The 24,710-nt window shown below is 41.0% G+C and overlaps 1 long non-coding RNA gene across 1 annotated transcript; it reads left to right on the top strand.

Moving 5' to 3' along the window:
* The first annotated feature begins 1,497 nt into the window (after positions 1–1,497).
* On the top strand, positions 1,498–22,458 carry LOC125413981 (uncharacterized). The gene is made up of 4 exons (XR_007236105.3): positions 1,498–1,694; positions 10,423–10,532; positions 18,106–18,348; positions 20,653–22,458. It is a non-coding gene; the product is annotated as an uncharacterized LOC125413981 (long non-coding RNA).
* The last annotated feature ends 2,252 nt before the right edge of the window (positions 22,459–24,710 follow it).

Genomic DNA, 24,710 nt, shown 5'->3' on the forward strand with positions numbered 1-24,710 from the left:
GTAGAAGTCTTAGGTGAGGCTGTTAGTGAGGGTGGTATCTATAATCAGAACAGGTATTTTCTTCCAGATAAAACTGTTAACGTATATATGTTATATATTTCTACCTATAATCTGAAATCTTATAAACCGTTTCCTTTTAGGTCATCACGTTGGTTACAAAGTATTATTGCTTGGTTCAGCTATGCTAGTTCCAAGTTTTAAAAATTGATTCTGGAGAGATGGGTTAGCCCTTAAAGGCTAGGCTAGCCCTTAAAGTCTAGGCTCACAGCCCAAACCACCAAAACTAATTCTGATAGCCCATTCTATATGTTCAGGTTGTAGTCATAGTTGAAGCCACTTTATTTACTGCAAAAGTACCAATTACTATAGATATCTATAATTGGCATTCATGTTATAGTTGCCAAATTCAAATGCCCCCCCCCATTCTTTCCATGCTATTCCTGAATTTTCAGGGAGTTATTAGTTACTATATAAATAGAGGTGGGTTAGGTGAATTTTTCAGTGTAAAGATACACAAAAATCACAGCAGTTTGTTCATGTGTGAAGGGAGACGGGAACTGTGATGTGAGTTTGGTTGTCCTTGAGGTGCTTTAAACAAGCAAAAATGTTAAACTGTCTGTAAAGAAGCTGCGTTTTATAAGTTTTATTATTAAATCTGTCTCTGCTTCACTGACTAATAAAATGGAAAATGTGTACTTTTATAGGTTTATAAAAAGGCAAACTATAGTTTCATGAAAAATATCTTGTGCCGATTGAATACAGGTGGCTACTTGTTTAGACTTTGAAGACGTAAAAGCTTAGTATAGATGTATGAAAAAGGTAATACGGCACAATGAAAAAATCTTCCGTTTCTGCTCATCAATCCTTTGGGTATTCCATGTCAAATAAACGCTACAACAATTTATAGTAAAAGTACACAGTGCAAGTGCCAACGCTAACACTCCTTAGGACTGGATACCTGCCAGGGTTTTCACACCAATATTTAATGTGAACCCACATGTCTTTCCCATTGGAAGTGTGAGAAGGAGCTTGCTTTCCTATATTTGGCAACATGCTTACGTGAAGTGTAAAGTCCAATGCCCGTGATGTTCTCTTTATTTCAGCTATGATAAATTGTATCCATTTGTTTGAGTGTGTATGGCAGCTTTAGTGTTCCAACTATAAATTTTGGCTAACTTCTATTGACATGCTGTATTAAACTTAAGAAAAACAAATTACACTTCACCCGTTTTAATTGACTAAATGTGTCAAAAACACAGTAAGTTTAACATGAAAGGTCAGATCCTCCGTCTACACTGTAATGGGTGTCATGGCAAGGATCCAACTTTTCTTGTACATTTCATTTTTCACGAAGTTTCAGGACAAGGCATGAGTTGAACGTTCACTTCCCCTTCTCATTTGTACTTCAAAGTTTATCATAGGCTGTGTTCCTACCAAGAACACTTTTCTCCTGTGCTATTTAAAGCTCCTTTGACGCTGACGTGCGTGCTCGGAGAATACTGATGCTCTCCCGTAAACAAGACCTGGGAATGGGCTCTGGCATGCCGAGGGATGAAATGCCGATGTGTAAGCACACCCATACATCACGGCAGCACGCCTTGGAAAAGACCTGGTTTACACATCCCGTCCCTTCTTCTGTGACTGGGCAGACAACCACGTGGTGAGGAACTGGACTAGACTTGGCTTCCCTTGAGGTCAGACCAGTTTTAACTCTTGAGCGCCACATCAACTGTTTATAGTAATCTTTATTTTTTTTTAGCTGTTTAGTTGCTCTACATGCAATGATTAAATTGTATTAATTTAGCTCTTTCTTACCAGCTGCACTTCTTTCCTCTCTCTCTCTTTCCCTCTACCTACCTCCCTCCCTTCTTCCCTCCTCCTCCTCCTCCTCCTCCTCCTCTTCCTCCTCCTCCTCCTCCTCCTCCTCCTTCTTCTTCTTCTTCTCTCTCTCTCTCTCTCTCTCTCTCTCTCTCTCTCTCTCTCTCTCTGTTTTTCTGTTTGATGCTATCTCTCACTGTCCCGTTTTTGACCTCCTTTCTCACCATGAGAATCTTTTCAAGAGCTCAGACAATAGTTTTCCATGTGGATTTGTGTCTGGGAGAATTGCAAAAGGTAACAGGTGTTTGCAAAGTGTTATGTTTTGAATTGGAGAAATCAGGGGCTGTAAATTCAAAAGCGTACTTAATTTTCACCACTGCCTGTAAGAACCTTATTCCTCCATGCATGCTTTGCTGATCTGAAGGGCTGTCAATAACTATTCAGCTGACCTAAGGGAGGGAAAGCTGATCGAAAGTCATTGCTATCCACGAGACCCAGAGACTGCTTCATGGGCCCTGACCAGGGAGGCTGGATTTTCCTTAAAGGAGGGATGAGACTATCCCCACTCCCACTCCCTAGGGAGCACTCATGTCATGAAGAGCCTCAGTGTGAGGCTGCATCTAAATTATGGCTTGGCAAATTTTCTGTGAAGGGTCAGATAACAAACTTTAAGATCTTGAGGTCCAGATGGTCCCCGTCACGGCTACTCAGTTCTGTTGTCATTGACAGTATTGTCACTGACAGTATATAAACGAAAGGGTGTGGCTGCACGCCAATAAATGTTTACGAACAATGAAACTTGAATATCATATAAACTTCATGTACTGTGATATAGTCCTCTTTTGAGCCTTTCCAACCATGAAAAATATAAATATCATTCTTAGCTGGGCACTGCAAGACAAGAGTTGGCAGAGGGCAATTGACCCAGAGGTGCCAGTTGCTAACCTCATTCTAAGCTAATATTAATTCCTCAAAGTCTCAGGAAACTTGGAGTAAGGAAGCTTTCATTTAAAAGGATATTTCAATTTTCTTTTACACATGGCATCCGCTTACCTACAAGGATACTTTCTATTCATTTCTCTCGTGTTTTGGTCAGATCATAAATATGTCAGCATTTGGAATAGAATCTCATAGGAATTTGAGGTAATAAACACCACGTCTGTCTTGCTTATATTTGCTTGGCATTCAGTTCTCATGCGTGTCCACTCACAGTTGTCTGCAGCAGGCCTGAGAGATCCTGCTTTGGGTTGATTCTGGCCTCTGGAGGGCTTCTGGCCTGCTGGGTAGTGCATGCTGGAAGGGCTGTGGCACGAAGGCCCCTCCAGTGTAGCCCTTGGTCAGTGTTAGATGGCATTGGAGGGTGACTATCCCTTGAGGGGTTTTCTTTGAGATGTAGTCTCCTTGAGTTCCCTCATGGGAGTGGATCTCCAGGTGTCTGCTGTTAGAACAGACACTCAGCCATACCCTACACTGACTTCTTCCTTTCTGCTTCATGTCCTTCCTGCTACCTTGGTGCCTTTCCAGGGTTATCTTCCTAACCACCCCTTACTTGGAAGGTTATGGGATGTCTTGCATTCCTATGCACAAAAGCAGTCAAAGGCATCTTCCTGACAGCTTGATTTTCCCATCCCAAATGTAGAGGGGAGGTGGATTAAAGTGATGAGGCCCCTGCAAAAACCAAAAGCTTTGAGGCTTTTCCATTCGCAGTTAGTTCTTCAAAGATTTTCTTCTCACCCTTTAACTGGCGTGTCTGGTCACTTCTCTTTCAAGTTGTCTATGCTTTATGGAACTGGAACAAGTATTCCAAAACACTTATTATTATTATTTTTAAAGTATTTTAGAGAGCAGTTAGAAGGTATCCTTGGTAACTCATTCTCTCTACTCCCCCTTTTATTAGGAGGATGTAAGCATTTGCTTTTTGAACATTCTTTCTACAGGGTTCTTCTGCCTTCTGCTTTGAAAAAGTGTAAGTGCTTAGCTAGCTTGCATTGTGTATCTACTTACACAATAGAATAGCCTTGATTCAGGCTCTTCAGAGTAAAAAAAAAAAGCCTTTTTTTTTCTTTTTAGAAATGAGATAGAAACTGTGTAAAAGAAATAGAGAAAGATTGATAGTCTTGCCATAGAAGAAGGGGGGATACTGGCAGTGCTTAAAAGCTTCTGAGGGTGGTGAACCCCAAAGTGATCAGGCAGAAGGCTGCTGCTGCCCCAGGCTAGCCACACTGAAAAAGAAACAAAGTCATATATTACCAAAAAGTCCTTAATAAAAAGGCTTAATACAATTTCAGATCGAATCACCAGGAACACATGCTTGAATAATGACCATTAAATTAATCCTTAATCTTAATGGATGTTTAATTTTTACGTGGAGCAGAAATAACTTAGGTGGCCTGGCATAATCGTCTGGCAGGGTAAGGTGAGTAAGGGTCAGTGAGATCGCTCAGTGGGTAGGGGCGCTTGCCTGCAAGACCAGTGGCTTCAGTTCAAGCCCCAGGGCTCAGGGTACAAGCAAAGAAACAATTCGGGGAAATTGTCTTCTGACCTCCACACATGCACCATGGTACATGTGCACACACAAACACATTGCCATGGGCCATATTTACATGCTTAAGCTGAAATGGACATATTCATATAGCTTTAGAATGTGACTGAATTTATATTAATTTAGAAAGACCAATTTTGTTTATGAATTGATCAATACCATTCAGGAAATGAAGGGGCGAGCTCGATCAGTAATTAAAGATCAGCCAGACTAGCTTAATACAAAAGATACAGCTTTAATAAACAAAAGGAAAACTTACACCAGAGTCCCAACGGTCCATCCGCAATGGAGGAGCCAAGTGAGAGAGGGCGGGGAAGCGCACCCGCCAGGTTTATAGGTAAATTTTTGCCTTAGGGCAACACGACCCACGGACAGAGTGTGATTGGCTAAACTCCCCTATCAAGGAAAGGAAAGCACAGCTAAGGATAGTACCCTATAGATAAAAAGGCATGTATTAGATGAATCCTGTCATTTCACATTATTAAAAGTACAAATCTTGATAGATCAATGGATTTCTTAGTCCACTGTACAAGTGGGCCCTGGATTGGGGGCTAATGGTACTACAATGTTTATGATGCATTTTCTGACTTAAGGACTGTGTAATTCAGGGGCTTCATACCTAACACAAAAATTGTACAAAAGCTCTGTAGATGTTTTCCACACTGATAAATTCTGGTCTTCCACAGTAGGGTGGGAACACTGGACTATGATATCATCATTATCCCTGATTTATGTTGATTTCCCTCTTTTCTTCTTTGCTTCCTTTTTTCTACTACTTACCTAATATTTTTGCATCATGAATTTTGTGCTGGACACTGCGTGAAAGTATTGCTCATATCCTCGTGGACTACACTATCTTGTCTTGAAGACCAATCAACTTGGACGGAGGCATCCATGAATAGCAGTCACTGTCTGGGGTCTCTTAATACCTGAATGATTGAGTTCCAAAACAAACATGGACATTGCACAACGGTGGTTAGTCTTTGAGGGCAGCTTGCTGACCACATGCCACTGTAGAGCTAAGCTTACAGGACACACCTCTGAGGCAGAATGTCGTCTACAGATCAAAATTCAGTCCAGCGGGTTTTTACTTTTCCAGTTCATTTGAATAAACCCGCGGATGAAGGATTTCGCACTGTGGATGGATGTCCACCATGCTGGGATTCCTGCCCACCTCACTTCATCATTGCTTGGGATTCTCAGCCGCACGTCGTCAACCATCACCACCTTTTAGCCTGCTGCACTCGCTCCGTCTCACACTTCATCTCGTCTTGCTTTCTTGGTGAGCGCTCAGCTCTGTTACAGACTCTGTGCACACATGCATTATTTCCAAATTAAAGAGAAATGAATCAAAGTTTATTCGCTGTTAGAATAGTTTTTTAAGTTGACCATAACAAGGTCTGTTCAGTTGTTTATGGTCAAAAAGGGAGGATTTATAAAACGAGTTGTCTGATGAATGTCCTGCTGAGGGCTCAGTACTACAGGTTCTTTTATGTAGCCTTGGTGAGTATATTTCAAGGTACACAGAGGGAAAAAAATCATAATTTCTGATGATTATGATTTTAATAATTCTGTAAGTTATATTCACAGACATAGGACTCCTGTTGTTAACAAGACTAATAATTTAGTGTTGGTTCAATTGGATGCATACTACTAAAAAGTTGGAAGGATTCCTATGTGAGATGCTTTTATCATTATTTAAAGCAATGTTTATTTCATAAAGCATTATTTCACCTTAAACATATCAAATGGACATGACTAGGATGGCGAGCTTTTAATTGTGCTGCTTGGGGCTATCATTGATATTAACCATGTGTCACGACTAATCAGGTAGGTATGTGTGCTCATTTTAAAACTTTACAAAATTTGTTTTTTTTTTTAAATTTACTCTGATCTGTGGAATTTAAGACTTTATTTATTTAAAGGAGGATGAGAAAGCCGGACCTTTGGAGCACTCATAAACTTTACAGAGACAATGTTTGATTTCTTTAGCCCAAACAGTGTATTTCCGCTACTTTAATGACTGCCCCGAGTTTGTAAGTTGCTTGTGCTTTGAAGCATCTTAGCATTTGCTGGTGGATTTTAACTTCAGTATGCTGGTCTCAAGACGCAAATTGATGTATCTTGACTGGATGTAGACCCTGGCTTTTTAAATTTAATGTCAGGAACTCCCCCTACCCCCTCAAACCAATATTAAAGTTGGCAGCCTAAGAGGATAAGGTGTCTGCTAGACTATCAAGTATCCACATAAATATTCTTCAGTTCATCTGGGGTGACTCAGTGACATTCAGGAGCCAGTGACCGGACAGATCTAACTGGAAGAACTTCCTTTAAACCCTGACCTCATGCAGATAGAACACATTGCTTGTGTTTGGGTTCAGACTACAAAGCTGGGATGAGTGGCACAATAAATTTGGAAGGCCCACATAGTTGATAAATGCAGACTAAGAGTCTAAAATGAATGTCTATGTAGAGTCTCATTCATGAAGCAGATTTTCCTTCTTTTGGATTTTTGAGAGAAGGTTTACTGTGCAGTCCTGGCTGCCTTGGAACTCACTTTGTAGACCAGGCTGTCCTTGAACTCAGAGATTTGCCTGCCTCTACCTTTTGAGTGTTGGGATTAAAGGTGTGTGCCACCACTTCCTGACTTCATGAAACAATTTTTGAAGCCCTTCAACTTGCCATGCAGAGGCATTATGGACAGAAGGATGATCAAGGTTCCATCCCTGCTAAAGGAGGAGTTACACAAAATAATCAAGATAACTGTGTGTAAAACAGAGTTTACTGAGGCCTAAAAGCATATCTACTTAGATGTAGTTGTCTGTGGCACAGAGATTCTACAATGAATAAAGCAATGGTCTTAGAAGGTTCAGTAATGTGTCTAAGTCACAGGGAGCCAGTGGAGAACTTAGGCTTGACCCTTATTCTGACTCCGGTTCAATGTCACTAAGTTGGAAGTACATAGGCCAGATTATATGTAATATCTTAGAGCAAGCCAAGTAGTTTGCATTTATTTATTTTTAATAAAAATGAGAGGTAGTGACATTTCAAATTGCATACAACATGGCATTTTAAACACACACACATATCCAGGTATCTGCATGTAGCTAATTAACGAACACATGACATTATATCATTACCATTTTTGTATTAAATCCATATAGTATTTGATATCTTTGCAATTAAAATTTTTATTACATTTTATTTATTTTTAGTGTGTAAATATATGTATCTGTGTGCCATTGCGCATGTGTGGAGGTCATAGGACAACTTTCTGGAGGTGGTTTTCTTCTCCCACCAGGTGGGTTCCATGGACCCAGCTCAAGTCATTAGGTTTGGTGGCAAGTGGTTTTACCCACTCATCCATCTTGCCAGTCCTCTTTGTAATTTTTGAGAGTACAATGTGCCATGGTTAACTACGTTGACTTTGATGTACAGTAGCCCTCTTAAAGTTTACTCCTGTCTAACCGTATTCATGTCATCTCTGGTCAGTGTTTCTCCACCTTCCAGCTTCCATACCAACACAGCCTTTGCTCACCAGCCTGCTGTGTTTGTGAGATTCACTTTTTAAGATTCTTCAGATGAAGGGAGACCATTCAGGGTTTGGCTTTCTGTGCATGGCTTATTTTACTTAACATGTCTTCCAGATTCAATACAATGGTAAGCCGACTACATTTTTATGATAATGGGCTCTTATACTGTGCATTTTAACAACAGCTTTTTCATTTGTTCATTCACTGTTGGACAAATGAGGTTGGCTCTGTGTTTTGTTTTGTGGAGAGCTTGGGAGAACAGATGTCTCTGTGAAATGCCAGTTTTATTTCCTCTGGAATACACCTAGAAATAGGATTGTTGGCTCAAGTTACAGTACTACTTTGAACGTTTTGAGGAAAGCATCCTCATTGTTTTCAAGTTTTCACTAATCTACATTTCTACCAGTCATGTGCAAGGGTTTCTTTCGTTGGAACACAGTCAAGGAATGGAGTTGTACGCGAAGAATTCTGAGTGCTTAAAGAAAATACTCCAAGTAAACAAGACGTATATCTTGTGATCTCTGTTTCTTCAAAAGCCCAAAAGTTGTTCTTAGAATGTGCTTTCATGCTGATCCGAAGTGGGTGGATTTAAGATACACTCAAGAGGATTGTGTGACAGAATCACCTGGAAGATGGGCCTCTGGGTATGGGACTTTTTTTCTTGATTACATGAATTACAGTTGGAAGAGCTGACTACCCTTCGGTTGCATATGAGTGAAGAAAACAAACTGAGCAATACCATGCTTGCGTTCTTGTGTTTCTCTCTGCTTATTCACCAAAGATACAGTATCACCAGCTGCTTCAAGCTCCTCTTACTGTGCTTTCTCTTCCATGTTGGACAATAAACTACAACTCTGTCCCTCCGAAGGCGCTTTAGCCAGAGTGCTTTTATTACAGCAGAAGAGAAGACTCTAAGATGGATTGAGGACAAGGACAAATCAGGGATTGCCTTCGAAATTCTAACTGAAGAATGAGTAGAAAACTCGTGTCTTTCCTTGCAGTGTAATGATAGAATATACAGAAAGAGAAGATGTGATTAGCCTTGAAAGTTGTTTTATAAACCATGTAAATTCATTATAAAATTACATTGATATAAAAAGCATAATGTGAAAGTGGTAGAATGAGAAAAACATCCATTACTAATGTCTGGGGCATTTAACTTTTAGACATTTTTCTGTGAGGAAATATATAGGTTAAAAAGATTCAGAATTTAACTTTAGATAAATAATTCGCCACTACAAGTTATATTAAGTTCTTAAAAGTTCATTCTATTTTTAAGATTATAGAATAGCTCTAAAGGACTCTGGTTTTGAAACAACTTGTTAGACAGCTACACAGTATCTCATGAGCTTAAGTACTGAATTTGAGAGGCCTTTGAGACCCCACATGGATTTGATCTCTAGTCAGGACTATTTGTGATCATTTAATCTACAGAGATACCAGGACTAGAACCATTGATGCAATAAATATGGTTGCGCAGGAAGACAAATGGGCTCCAAGATGGCAGACCAGAGTAGTTTTGTTGACTCTAAGGCCCAAGGATGGGTGAAGACTTTGGGGACCTCAAGTATTTAACGAGGGCAAGAAATAGAAAGTGATTACCCTTTTCACCCAAAAGATTTGTTTAGATTTGAAGGAAAAACAAAGAAAAAAATTAGAAAAAGTTGTAAGCATGTGAAATTTCATAAAACAGCAATAAAGACAACGTTGGGTAATCACCTGTTGGTCAGTGCAAATTGGGAACAGCAATTTGGTCTCAGCATGAGCAGTTGTAGATCAGTGGAAAGAGAATCAAATCATAGTGTTTAGATATAGTGTGGGAAAGATAAACTGGGACCCAAGGTGTGTTCTATAGAAACAAGGATGTGAAGACCAGGGAGGGCTAACACAACTTCTCAAGAGACACACAAGGGTGATACTGGGATTTTCTTCTTCATATGAGAAAAGCCTGAACGTATAGGTAGAGGGTAAGATCCAAGACAGAGGCAGAGTCTTAAAGAAGGGCGATAAGAGCTGATTCATAAGGGAAGGATCCTAAGTAGATGAGAAATGTGGAATGTGGCATTTTGCATCCATTGTGATGGAAGATGTGTAGGCATGCCAAAGCACCTACAAAGTCATAAAAGGATCTCTAAGAAAGTTTTTCCTATGTGACACACTTTCTGTGTTAAGAAGAGAGTTGTAGAATGTAATCTATGAATGAGAAAGATAGGGTTTGAAAAGTGAGTATGAAAGTCAGTGTGGCTTTCTTTCATGATCTTTCTCACAGCAATAGGAGTGTAGTTAAGACAGTTCCCATCATAGGTGATTTTTCTTTATTGCTTAATAGTCTCATTAGCTTTATACATATGAAAAAGTGAAGCTTAGAGCTTAAGTAAGTAGATCAAAATGTTTTCAATTGTTCAGTGTCTCATCCCTATTTGTCTATTTTTTTTAAAGCCTTGTGATATGGTGAGTTTTATTCCTGGTCATTCTGGATAGTTGAAAAATGTCAAATGCTCACAAATAACGCAGTTCATCCTTTTGCAGCAACTGAAGACTCACTCTCGAGAATTTTATTTTATTTTCCGGATAGTCGACTCACATTCAAGTTTTAGCTCCGCTGGTGCTAGCATCCTCACATAGAAAATAAGCATCATGTAAGTACCGTGCACTAACCGACTGCGCCACTGGAGCTCCAAGAGGGAAGGAGAGAGGCAGGGAGGGGAGCAGAGAGAAAAATGTAGAGCTCAATAAAAATCAATTAAGAACAATTTTAAAAAAGAAAATACGCATCAGAAGAGTCCCTGTATCTTAGGGAGATGGAGATGTGAGGACCAAATAAGGTAATTCAGGAAAAGCACACACTGTGAGGTGGAGACTAAGAGCTCCCTGCGTGACAGTCTTGTTCTGTATTGCCATCAGCAGTCACAGGCATAGCAGATATTAACTCTGTTCATTTGCAGGGACTTGGTTGAGTTTTCTAGTATGCTAGAATACATGTTTGTACGTTAAATATCATTAAACAGAGAAGCCTGAGCTACTTTTCCATAATAAGCATTAAAAGCTATGTCAGAGTGAGAAGTTTTCTGCCGTTGATCTGAGCTCTCCCCACAGCTAGGGCCGAGGACAGTGCTGACATTTGTCCTACCTACAAACCAAGAGCGTTATCCTGAAAAGGTGGTGAGCTTGAGTTCTCCCTGAAAGGTACCTGAAGTCCAGCCAACGCTGCCTTAGCACTCGCCCTACCGCCTGACCCAACTAAAAAGAGATATAAGAACGCGGTTGGTCACAGGCCATTCTTAATCCATTACACTTTCTTTTTTCATGCCTTTACCATGACTGAGATGGGTATTAGGATGAGTACCTCAAAAATAATCCATTGCAATGAATGAACCAATGATCAGAAGAAAGATACAGAAACACAAAGGGAAGGATGCATCCAGGGCTCACATGCTTCCCCTCATCAGTCAGTTTTAACCATCCAATAATTATATTATATGTAGCAGCAAAGAAACAAAAAAGGGATAAAGGTCTTTGGAGTTATACTGATAAACTATGTGTGGTGCTCAAAAATGGCATTGAATATCTTGTTTAAGCTGTAAAAATATATTAGCATGTCATGTTATCTTCATAAATTCTTCTAACACATAGGGTGGGTGGAGCTCCCAAATCCCAAGGTACATTACCAATTCGGCTGGCCACTGCGGCCACTGCCATCCATCAGCTGTCTTGTCACATATTGCAGGCTCACAGTTGGGACCGAGGTATTATGATGCTGGAGGGTTTGATAACAGGTGAGTTATTAGCTGCCGGGGACAGATTTGTTTCTGAGCTTTGCTGTGGCAGTCTCTCATATGAGAAGGTCACCATCCTCACGGAATTTGCTCCCTCAGACCTGAAGTGATTTTGAATCCACAGGGTAATCTTTTCCCCCCAGTAGAATTTCATTAGTGGTTAATTATGTCTGGTAGAACGTTGCGGAAGTTCACCAAGTGTGCTGAGAGTTCAGACATGTCGAAGTGGAAGTTGTCTTATGAAGTGGCAGCCCCTCTGTATTCTTTGTTACATGGAGCACAGTTTCTGTTCATAAAGTAAAGATTACAGAACTTGTGTTTTCCTTAGGCTGCTAGACAACTTTATCTTTTGATTTTTTTAATGATTTCCTGGTATTACAGACTTTGACTAGGAAGCAATTCACTTCAAGGAGGATCACACCATTCACAAGTATACAGGAAGTCAAGTTCTTTTGTGAACTTTTTACATAAAGCCAATGGAATCCAAAGGTGTGCTTAAGTTCAGTCACTCTTACCTAGAAATCTGTCAAAAAGGTAAGCTAGTTTGAGACTGGATTAAAGAGAATCAATAATCCTCCCGAGAAGCATGTTTTATAGGAAGAGAAAGACAGGAAACACAGGGAATACAATGAACTTCTCATTAAGATTGTGATCAAACTGGAGTCTCTAAATGTGGCTGACATGGGGGCTGACTGAGAAGCCATTGTCAATGGCACTGGGTCTTGTTTTGCCTGCATGTACTGGCTTTCTGGGATCCTAGTCTGTTTGGATGCTCACCTTCCTAGACCTGGAGGGAGAGGGGAGGAACTTGAACTTCCCACAGGGCAGGAAACCCTGACTGCTCTTAGGACTGGAGAGGAAGGAGAGGAGGGAGTGGGGGGGAGGAGGAGAAGGAGTGGGGGGAATGGGAGGGTATGGGGAGGAGGGGAGGAAGTGGAAATTTTTAAAAACAAATAAATAAATTAATAAAAAAGATTGTTTTCAACTTTAACACTTCATAGGAAGGTATCCTATGAAGGGTACCTTCATAGATAGGTAGGTACATATTGTCATTGTCACCAAATCACAAATTGGTTTAACTACTAAGCTAGTATGAAATAATGATGGATTTTTTCCATTCAGGGTGGAAAGATATATAAAAAGCCAAAAAATTTTCAAGAAGTCAAAATAAAACATATTCACATTAAAATACTTGGATAATTAAATCCATGATTTAAATTGCAATGGACACAGAGTTTGCTGAGACAGTGAATTGATGTCAGATTTTTAAAAATGTTCTTTAAAAAAATTTGGGGTTGTAAGATGTGAGACTTTTCATATCTGCTTTTCATTTGATTTACTGAAGCCTGGAGTTATTGGAAAACTTCATCTACAACTTCCTTATTGGAAGACAGAGAAGGGCAAGTGATAAATGGAAAAATATTCAGCTTTTTAATTTAAAAAAATTTAAAATTTTATTTAATAGTCCCAGTTCCCCCATCAAACCCATCATCCACTCCTCAGAGGATGTAAGGCCTCCCTTGGGAAGTCAACAAAGTCTGGCATACCAAGTGTGCCCCCCACCCCCGCTGTATCAAGGTTGAGTAAGGTATTCCAGCAAAAGGAATGGGCTCAGAAAAACCTATTATGTACCCAGGATCAGTCCTGGTCCCACAGCCAGGCCAACCGCAACAGATCAAATCACATAACTGTCACCCATATTCAGAGGGCTTAGTTCGGTCCCATGCAGAATCCCCAGCTGTCAGTCTAGAGTCCGGGAGTTCCGACAAGCTTGGGTCAGCTGTCTCTGTGGTTTTTCCCCATCATGATCTTGACCCCACATGCTCATATGACCCCTCCTCCCTCTCTTCAGCTAAGCTCCAGGAGTTTAGCTCAGTGCTTGATTATGGATCTCTGCATCTGCTTCCCTCAGTTACTGGATGAAGGTTCTATGATGGAAATTAGGGTAGTCATCAGTCTGATTACAGGGGAAGACCAGTTCAGGCACCCTCTCCACTATTGCAAGGAGTCTTAGCTGGGGTCATTCTTATAAATTCCTGGGACATTCCCTAGCACCTGGTTTCTCCCTAACCCCATAATGTCTCCCTCTATAAAGATGTCTCTTTCATTGCTCCCTCTCTTTGTCCCTCCCCCAACTCGGCTATCTCATGTTCCCATCCCCTTCCCAGTTTGTCCCGGAGATCTTAGCTAGAGAAATGGTTGTTTTGACAATGGAACCCACAGTGGCAGGTCCATCTACAGCAAATGTTCCTGACTAATGTAGTGGATTAAAAACATTTTAAGAGTTTTATGCATTTTCTGTTTTGAAACCAACCATTCTGTTTAAGCAAAGAATTAAATGATTGAATGACCTAGAGCGAGATGCTGACTTTGGAAGGTTTCATCACTGAAATTAGCGAGGAGGCACAGATCATTTCTAATTGGTTGTTTTGAGTCCCTTTGTCATCATCTACCTCCTATGTTCTTGTAGAGAACCTCTGGCCTAGAGGTAGACCTGGTTTTGGACTTTCTTATTTAAGGTCCTGTTGGAAGGTGGCCACTTATTGGTTCCTGGTCATCCAGCTAGCTTAGACCTGAAATGATCACACAGAAACTGTATTAATTAAAACACTGCTTGGCCCATTAGCTCCAGCTTCTTAATGGCTAACTCTTACATATTAATTTAATCTATTTCTATTAATCTGTGTATATCCACATGTCTGTGGCTTACCTGGCGAAAGTTCCGGCATCTGTCTCCTGCAGGGCTGCATGGCGTCTCCCTGACTCTGTCCTTCTTTCTCCCCGCAATCCGTCCAGTCTTCCCCACCTAGCTCTGTTCTGCCCTGCCCTTCTCTGCTATAGGCTCAAAGCAGTTCTTTATTCATTAATGGTAATCGCAACACACAGAGGGGACTCCCACATCAAGGTCCCACGTGGAGGATGCAAACAAAATGAAATTCACAACAACAACAGCAGTAACAACAACAACAACAACAACAACAACAAGAAGAAACCCCTTTCAGCCCTAGACTCTCTATCCTGGAAATCAGTACTCTATTTTAGGAAAGTGCTTACCCATAGGAGTGGAAGACCAGAAGATCAATGGGGTTCTAATGATTGTGACATAACTAGACCCAGGGAGGTGATGGGGAGGAATCGAGGTAATCAAGGCAGGGCAACAGGTGGGCAAACTGATCATTGTTGAGAATTTGATGGCCTTTTCCTCATGTTTAGTTGTTAAACTCAGCCATACAGTGAACATATATTGGGTAGCTACCATGTGCTGGGACCCTTGCTTGGGAAGTTAGCATAGAAGACAGTGAGCTGTCTTGTCCATGTGGTTTAAGGTCTAGCAGGTAACAGGCATGAAGTGCAAGTAAAGAAACATATTGTGAGTCATTAGGAAAAAAAGTTAAGATGCTGGGAGAAAGACCAGGACTCATCACAGGTCTAAGGAAGGGACATTTACGCTGAGACCTGACACATATACTTATTAAAATATAAGGGTATATTTGGTCAGAGAATGTGCTAAAACTGGTAGGATTATCTACCCTGTTGCCATTTTATAGTCTGACATCAGAATAAGGAATTATTTAGGGCACACTCATTCCATTTGGCAAATTCATCCTTGAGGGGCTTGTCAGAGAATCAGATACCATCGCCAAAGCAGACTGGAGGAAAACTTCAAAACAGACCGTTTATACTGGAATGACCAGGAGGAAGGCAGCCACAAGGGAAAGTGCAGCAGGCTGAGTTGACAGAGCCATCACAATCCCTAGGTCCTAACTGACAAGGCGGAGAACATGTTTGGAAGGAGCGCACAGGGAAAACAGCAGTGCTGCCTTTGAAGGGGTGGGGTGGCTCTGACAGAGGGACAGCGTCATGAAGTGACCCTGGATGCTCTAGCCAGCAATACATTATTAAATTACTTCCTTCTCCTCCCTGCTGGGGATGCTATGTGGCTCAATTCAACCAAAAGGTGATACATTCCATGCAGGCTGACCTCCCAGGGTGGGGCTTAGTCTCCAGAAAGGGTATCATGGAGAAACGGAGGCAATATCCCAGGCTGAAAATCTAAACAAAGCATTTCCTAACGGTCACAGCCCAGTGGAAGTGGGAGAGGGCAAACAGATAAGGTATGAGCCTTGTGAAAAGACTGATCAAGGTTCGAAAAGGTTTCAATTAACCTATGGTGTGAGAGATCCACCAGAGTCCCACAGCTGCTGTGGAGAGACACTATCCTTCCGGCTTGTCTCAGGCTCTCTAACTTGGTCACTCAGATCTCTCGTTCTATCTTAATGCTATTTGAATCGCACACGACAGCAGCAGCATCATGGGAAATGCAAAGGCCAAAAATACTAACAGCTGAATGATGAGCTGCCAGCTACCCAGGCATTTGCGAATATTATGACAAACCATACTTCCTGGTGACGATCGTTCTGTTCTTTCTTTTGGTGGCTTACCGTTTTTTCCCTACCCAGACTGGGGATGTTGAAATGAAGAAAGGCAGAAACTGAGATGTGATGGTGATGCTAGCTGACGTTTCCTCCGTGGCATTTCTACGTCAGAGAAAGGCATGGCCACATTTACTAACTGCCTCCTATTTTCTGTTTCACCCTAGTTTCAGATTAGGAATGAAAAAGACAGATGTAAAAATTTACAGATCATAATTTGTTTTTCCTGAGGCAGTAGGCAGAGAGCCCAGAGGCCTAAGGGTCACCCACAGACCCAGAGAGTTGGTGAGTTTTGTCAGGAGTTCATTGGTTTCAGGAGGACTGATTGGGTGTTGAGAGGTGATTCACTGGCCAGCATGGCTGCTAAACACGTTCGTTCATCATAAGGATGCATTTGCCTGTGGTCTCTTTATTTATGAAGCTCTTCACAGAGACGAAGCTCTCTATCACAATCGGACAGAAATGCTGCCAAGTCAGCAAAGCTAGCCTGAGCAGCTCGCATTTCAGAGGAGAATCAGAGTCTCCGAGCTACTGATCTGCCATGGTTGTACAGCTGGGAAGCAGCGAAGAAGCCGGAAGTCTAATTTCATCTTTTTCTTTAAAAAAAAAATGAGAACAGCTTAAATGAAAAAAGTTAAGGAGTGACCTAGCAAGTCTCTTACTGTACTCAGGCCATTCAAGAGGGTCAGTTTAATGAAGAGATGTTTTCTACCAAGTTCTGTTTATGAAGTTGTCTGTCTACTAGACTAAAATTGTCACGTTGGAACCGCTGTTCAAACGTCCCTTCACTCGCTTCTCTCACCCCTTCCTCAGAACTAGTACCAAGACAGAAGCCACCCGAGGAAAGTCACCGTCTGCTGTGTCACAGATGCCCTTTCTTAGTAAATTCCAGTTCACACTGCATTTTGAATAGAAGAATGAGTTATGATCTTACAGTGTTCATGAACTCATTTGGCCCATACACTGAGTACAAACATTTGGTAAGGTGGAAAGAACCAGGAGGTTTCAACTAAAAGGCAGGAATCTAAATGAGAACGGGTGATGGTGGCTGAGATTGCCGGAACAAAGGTGTCTGCTGAGGAGCAGTGAGCAGTACCTGCCTTGTGCTTATTTTGAAAGAAGAACCAACAGGAGTTCTTGACAGTTTAGATGTGGCTTGTGAGAGCAAGAGAGGAATCAACTCATACAGTCATTTTGGCTCAAGAATCCAGAGAGGAGAAAGGAAGTGTTGTCGGTGAATTCAAAGACTGAGATGAAAAACATCTCATTTTTCATCAAGGTCAAGTTCAGTTTTGAAAATGGTGAACTTGAGATAGATGCCTATCTTCTAGACTTTTTGTGGTATATGTATGAGCTATTTTTAAATAATTTATTCTTCATAAATTCAGTAAGCAACAATTTTCGCATAATCGGTTTGAGGGAGAGTCTCATGTAGCCCAGGGTGAGCTTAGACTCACTATGTGGCCAAGGATGTCCTTGAATTTCTGATCTTCTATCTGCATCTCTCAGTTCTAGTCTATAGGTAGGAGGGACGATACCCAGACAAGTTATAAGCATATTTTTAAACTATTGATAGTTATATTCAAGATAAGTCTGAGACAATGAGCATGCTTGAAAATATTTTAATAACATATTCATAAAAAGTAGGCATTTCATGGAAATTGCCACAATATTTAGTGAAGATACTTTTCCTAAAAGTTATTTGAGTTGATTAAGTGGGAATAATTAACTACCATTAACACTAAATTTTATTTAGTGTTTTATATTAGCTTGGTTAAATTATGATTATCAGTATCCAACTGATTTCATAATCATAACCTTCTGATCACAAGAGTCTCAGTGCTTACAGGGCTAAAGTAATATTTGTTTTATACTACTTAAATTGGCAGTACATCATGTGTGAAAGAAACCACATTGTTCAGAAAATATGATGCCATCATAGGCTGGCTCTTTCCTTCCAATGGTGATATGGTCTGATTTCTTATTTTTACTTGGTTTTCTAGAGAGAAATAGAACGAATTATGATGATTCCACTCATGCAGCTGTGGGAGTCAAGAAGTTCTGAAGCCAGTGGTGTGATTATAGTCTGAGGTCCAAGGCTTGAGAACCAGGAGAAATAATGGCATCAGCCCCTGCTCAGATCTAAAAGCAGCAAAACCAGAAGCAGAAAAAGACAGATGACCCTGCTCCAGCTGTTTCCTTTTGTTCTACTCTAGCCTTCATGGGATTGGTACCCTCTCACAAAGGTGATGGTAAATTCCTTTTACTCAGCCTTGAGAGTGATGATCTCTTCTGGAAACACCACATAAAATCTCTAGTTGTCTGGTATATCTTGGTCCAATCACTTGACTCACTAAATTAACATCATGTAATCTGTACAAAACTCCCAAGACCCTTACCATGAATTCCAGCACTCGGGAGGCAGAGGCAGGTGGATCTCTGTGAGTTTGAGGCCAGCCTGGTATATGAAGTGAATTCCAGGACAGCCAGAGCTTATACACAGAGAGACCCTGTCTCAAAAACAAAAAACAAAAAACACCCCCCAAAACAAAAACAAACCTAAAAAGATCTTTCTTGTGTTAGTACACAATGAAGCTTCAGTCTGTATCAAGTTCCACTTTCTGAAAAACCACTCACTTTGCTACCTCATTGACTTAGGCACAGCCAATGTAGAGAGGGCAACCTGAAGCATGAAACAGTGTATGTAGTATATATCATGATTTAATGTTTGTGAATATTATTATCTTGATAGTATACCCATTGTTCTGGGTCCATATTAGCTGGAAGTTTTATTGAATAAAGTGTTTTGTTTGTTTATATAATTTTCACTTATTCCATATTTTTTATAAGGGAGAGATTATATTAAGTATGGGAACATAAGACCCCCAGAACAAAGCAAAATAGTAGTGTTAGCAGGGAATGTTTACTGGGTAGTTACCCTGTGTGAGACAATATGTGAACTGTGTACTGTATGTTGGTCTTGGAAGAGCTCCACTAATGATGCTCCGTGTCAGAGAACTTTTATTATAATTTTAACTTGTATTTTCTTGTATTATATGTATACACGTGCATGTTAAACGTATACACATGTACTCTGTGTGTGTGCATATGCAGAGTCATATGTTGTTCCATATTCCGATATAAATTGTTCTACATCTTATTTTTTAAATTTGAAATATATTTTCTAATACAGTGTATTTTGATTACAGTTTCTCCTCCCTCTATTCCCGTAGGTTCTCCCCTCTTCCACTTCTTTCTGGATCTATACCTTGCTGTCTCTCCTTGGAAAATAAACAAATATCTAAGGAATGATAATAAAATAAAATAATAAGATATAAGCAAAGGTATCAGAATAGGACAACAACAACAAACCAGAAGAAGAAGAGCCGAAGAAAAAGCACAAGAAACACATATAGGCGCAAAGTCACATATGTTTGCACAAACAATAATCCCAGAGACACACAAAATGGAAGTCATAATATATATGCCAAGGTTATGAGATTAAAAAAAAAAAGAGAGAATGTCCTGATTTAACATTATGAGGCAAAGAACCTCCAAAGATGTCATTGCATTTGTTTTATCAACTGCTGGACATGGGGCCTACCTTTAAAAGTGGTTTGTACCTCCAGTGATACTCCCTTGTAGAAAACTGAATTTTCATTGACAAGTGGCTATCAATTGGAGATAGCTTCTGGGTTAGGGTTGGCGCCATGTGCTCACTCTCCTTCCACCTCTAGGATCCCATCTCGTACAGACTGTTGCGGGTCCTGTGGACATCATCACAGTCTGTGAGTTTATAGGTGCCTGGATCATGCTGTGTTTAGAAACCTTGCTTCTTTGGTGTCCTATATCACCCTGTCTTTTATTCTCTTTCTGCCTCCTTTCCTGCAGAGTTCTCTGAGCTCTGGTGGGAGGGATTTGGTGGAGACACCCTGTTTAGGGCTAAGTATACCAAGGTCTTTCACTCTTCAAATTTTCTGGCTGTGGGTTTTGTATTTGTTCTCATCTGCTGTTGGAGGAAGCTTCACTGATAATGACTGAAAAATGTAGGGATTATAAGGATAATAGAACGTCATTTGGAGCCATTTTATTGGTATGTTCTGTTAGCAGAACAGTAGTACTTGGTTTCTCTTGGTGCATGAAGAGTTGGTACTGACCAACTAAATATGAAATTATGATAATTGGAGAGCTGGTATTAACCGCCTAAATATGAAATTATGATATGAAAAATTGGAAGATTGGTATTGACCGATAATGTAAAAAAATCATGATTGTGAATGGTTGCGATTGGAAATTGCTATAAAAGAGGTTGTGACGGTGAATGTTGAGAGTTGATGTGTATGCTGAGAATGTTAGCTCTAAATGATGTTCTGTACCAGCGGAAGAAACATTTTCAACTCAGGCGATTCTCCTCTCCTTTAAAATAGCAGACTATAGCCTTTGGGAGCACAATTATTCATAAAGCATTATGATATATCCTGGCAAAAGATATGGCTGATACACAGGGCCTGAAAAGTATATTTCTCTTTACTATTCTCTTTTCTTTACAGAGGTCGGCAGTCAATGACGGGTTTGAAGCTTCTCCTCCCCAGATGCCTAAGACAGGAAATCTTGCAAAGGGCGCTTTCCAAAGACAAGAAAATTTGAGTAATAGGAAGAAGACTTTGCCCAAGCCAGGCGCAACCCATCTGTCCTGTTGTAGAAGCACAGGGGTTGTTAAAATCTAATAAGAGAGAGTGGATTGTATGCCCATATTTCTTTATGGTGTGACAGCCAGGGTCTAAAGCCATAGGCCCCATCTGAGGTAGTCACGTAGCCCTGCAGACAGGCTTTCTCTGCCTAACAAAGGGTCAGGATGTTGTTGCTCCTTTCTTTGTAATTTGGAGGATGCCTTATAGAGATGCTGATTCAAGCCTATGTGACAACTAGCATACACAGCAGACAGGTAGATGTGGACGTGACAAGACACCATTCACCTGGTTACCTAGGAGACAGATCTGGTGTATTTCCCAGCTCAGTTTATGTGTTGGTATAAAAGCTGTTTGGATAATAAACGAGAGGACTTCTTTAGGATGTGAACTCAGGACTTCATGAGGGACCACTGAGAATCTCCCTCCCAATTAAACCATGTGAGTTGTGTCTTTATTTCCATCTGCTCCACGCTGGTCAAGAGAGAGAGTTTATGTTGGGGTCTGGTCTAGAGAAATAATTTATGGTCCGGGCTAGAACCGAGCCCTAACATATAGGTTCAGGTTCTTGGCCGCCTCAGCAGTCCCCTGTGTGGGCTCCATCTCACAGAATAGGTTTTAAATCAAATCAGATATTGGTTGGTTACTCCCACGAGCTTTGTGCCATTATCGCACCATCATATTTTTTAGGCAGGTCACCATTGTAGATCACAGGATTTGTAACTGAATTGATGTTTACCCTTCTCCTTAGATAGTGTGAATAGTACCTTCTGGTACCATTAATATTATTCTGTAGGGAATGGAAAAAGATCTTTACCAACCCCACATCAGACAGAGAGCTGATCTCTAAAATATACAAAGAACTCAAACAATTGATCATCAAAAGAACAAACAATCCAATAAAAAATGGAGTACAGACCTAAACAGAGAACTCTCAACAGAGGAATTTAAAATGGCTGACAGACACTTCAGGAAATGTTTAACATCCTTAGTCAGCAGAGAAATGTAAATCAAAACAACTCTGAGATTCCATTTTACACTGATAAGAATGGCCAAGATCAAAAACACAGATGACAACTTATGCTGGAGGTTATGGGGTAAAGGGAACACTTCTGCATTGCTGATGGGAGTGCAAGCTGGTACAGCTCCTTTAGAGAAATCGTCAGTGTGATGATTTCTCAGAAAATTAGGAAACAACTTCCCTCAAGACCCAGTAATACCACTTTTGGGCACATATCCAAAGGATGCTCAATCATATCACAAGGGCTTGTACTCAGCTATGTTCATAGCAGCATTGTTTGTCATAGCCAGAATCTGGAAACAATCTAAATGCCCCTGGATCGAAGAATGGATAAGGAAAATATACATTTGCACAATGGAGTACTACACAGCAGAAAAAAATAGTGACATCTTGAGATTTGTAGACAAATGGATAAATCTAGAAAACATCATATTGAGTGAGGTAACCCAGACCTAGAAAGAAAAACATCATATGTACTCACTCATAAGTGACTTTTAGACATCAAGCAAAGAAAACCAGCCTACAATTTACAATCCCAGAGAACCTAGACAATAATGAGGACCCTAAGAGAGACATGCATGGATTTAATCTACATGGGAAAAAGTAGAAAAAGACAAGATCTTCTGAGAAAATTGGAAGCATAGAGACCACGGGAGAGGGTAGAAGGGGAGGGAGGGTAGAGGAAGGGAGGGGAGCAGAGAAAAATGTGTAGCTCAATAAAATCAATAAAAAAGTTAAAAAAATAAAAATAGAAATCCCCCCGCCAAAATACTATTCTGTAGGGGTGAAGGCTCTGTGTAGCTCTTGCCTTTAGTTTTGTGGAGAGCAATCTATAGTCTTGTATACTTCCTGAGTTGTTTGGGACTTTCCATGGGATCTCTTTGGCCAAAAACATGATCAGATGTAACCCATTCTTGGTACTGGAAGCTTCATTTGGTGACTAGGTATGGCAAGTTGGGGCTCTGTCTCCCCCACTATTTGTCAATTTCATTTAGATTGCCTTCATAAATGTATATAATTTAGGAACCTTCTACTGTATTATGTTTTCTTATGACCTCCTGAATGTCCCTTAGTTCTAGCTCTCCTTCCCCATATTCCCTCCACTGTCTCTTCTTTCCCTTCCCCATTTGACTCTCCCTTTTCACTCCCTCCCCCTTGCCCATCCAGAACTATCTATTATATTTCCCCTTCCTAGGGAAATCTTTCCCCCATAAACCCTTAATCTATACCTAATCTCTGTGGTTATACAGACTGTGACTTTCTTATCAATGAAGTAACAGTTGATATCCAAATAGAAGCTAATTCATACGATATTTATCTTCCTGGACTTGGGTTACTTCACTCAGGATGATTTTTTTTTCTATTTACATCCATGTACTTTCAAACTTCATGATTTTTGACTAAATATACCTTTGTGTAAATGTATTACATTTTCTTTATCCATACATCTTTTGGTGAACATCTAGGTTATTTCCAATATCTGGCTATTACGAATGGAACAGCAGTGAACACGGTTGAGCAAGTGTCTCTGTAGTAGAATGACAGATGCTTTGGGTATATGCCCATGAGTGGTGTCTTAGGGTTTCTATTGATGTGAAGAGACACCATGACCAAGGCAACTCTTATGAAGGAAAACATTTAATTGGGGCTGGCTTACAGTTTCAGAGGTTTAGTCTATTAGCATCATGGCAGGATATGTTGGCATACAGGCAGACATGGTGCTAGAGAAGGAGCTGAAGTTCTATATCTTGATCCAAGGGCAACAGAAGGACACTATGTTCCATTGGACAGACTTGAGCTTGTAAGGTCACAAAACCCACCTCCACAGTGACACGCTCCCTCCAACAAGGCCATACCTCCTACTAGTGCCATTCCCTATGGGCCAAGCATTGAAACACATGAGTCTCTGCAGGGTCTTTTTATACAAACGACTGCAAATGGTATAGCTGGATCTTGAGGTAGATCAGTTTCCATCTTCCTGGGGAACTGTCACACTGATTTTCATAGTGGTGGTGTGAGTTTGCACCTGCAGTGTATGATTGCTTCTCCTGCTCCACATCCTTGCTAGCATATGTTTTGTCTATCTTAGCCATTCCGACAGTGGTAAGACAAAATCTCAAAGCAGATTTGATTTGCATTTCCCTGATGGGTAAGGATGTTGAACATTTCTTTAAGCGTTTCTCAACTATGTGAGTTTCCTCTATTAAGAATTCTCTGTTTGGCCAGCAGGGCCTAGTGGCTCTGCGTGGTGGTGGTGGGGTGATGGGCGCCACTGAAGAGAACAAATATGAGACCGAGGGTTGAGGAAGCTAGACAAATGGAGTGGCTTGTGCACTGTCTATGGAGAGAATGTGACGGCAATGACGGGTAGGAGAGAGGACTGCGACCCAGCAGGCTCGGTGGATGAAGCACAGCAGCCTTGAGCAGCTGCAGTCTCAGTCTCCTGACTTCCTCCCTGGCTGCGAGATCCCCCGTGGCTCTGGACAAAAATGGTTCACTCTGTATTGGGCCTCCTCCAAGGACTAGCCTGGCCTGCCTGCGATGCTACACGTGCTAGTGTCGGTGGTCCATGCTGCTGTCCCAGACCATGATGAAACCCGAGACCCATGTGGACATGCGCAGTCTGTGCTGCTGCCTGAATCCTTGGTGACGTTCTCAGGCTTTGCTGCCTCAGGGCGGCATGCTGATGTGAGTGACGTGTGTAACCACCCGAGGCCATGTCAAGGCCTGTGGCCTGTGCTGCCGCTGAGAGTGGTGAGTGGGTTAGTAGTCCTGAATCAGCTAAGAGCTGTGTTGATGTCTATTGCCGTTTTACCATCAAAGCCCACGCGGATGTCCATGGTCTCGGCTGCCACCTGAAGCCCTGCTAACATCTGTGTACAGGAGAGCTGGTTCCGCC

This window comes from Myodes glareolus, chromosome 23, assembly GCF_982192425.1.
Source record: "Myodes glareolus chromosome 23, mMyoGla1.1, whole genome shotgun sequence".
In the NCBI taxonomy this organism is placed as follows: domain Eukaryota; kingdom Metazoa; phylum Chordata; class Mammalia; order Rodentia; family Cricetidae; genus Myodes; species Myodes glareolus.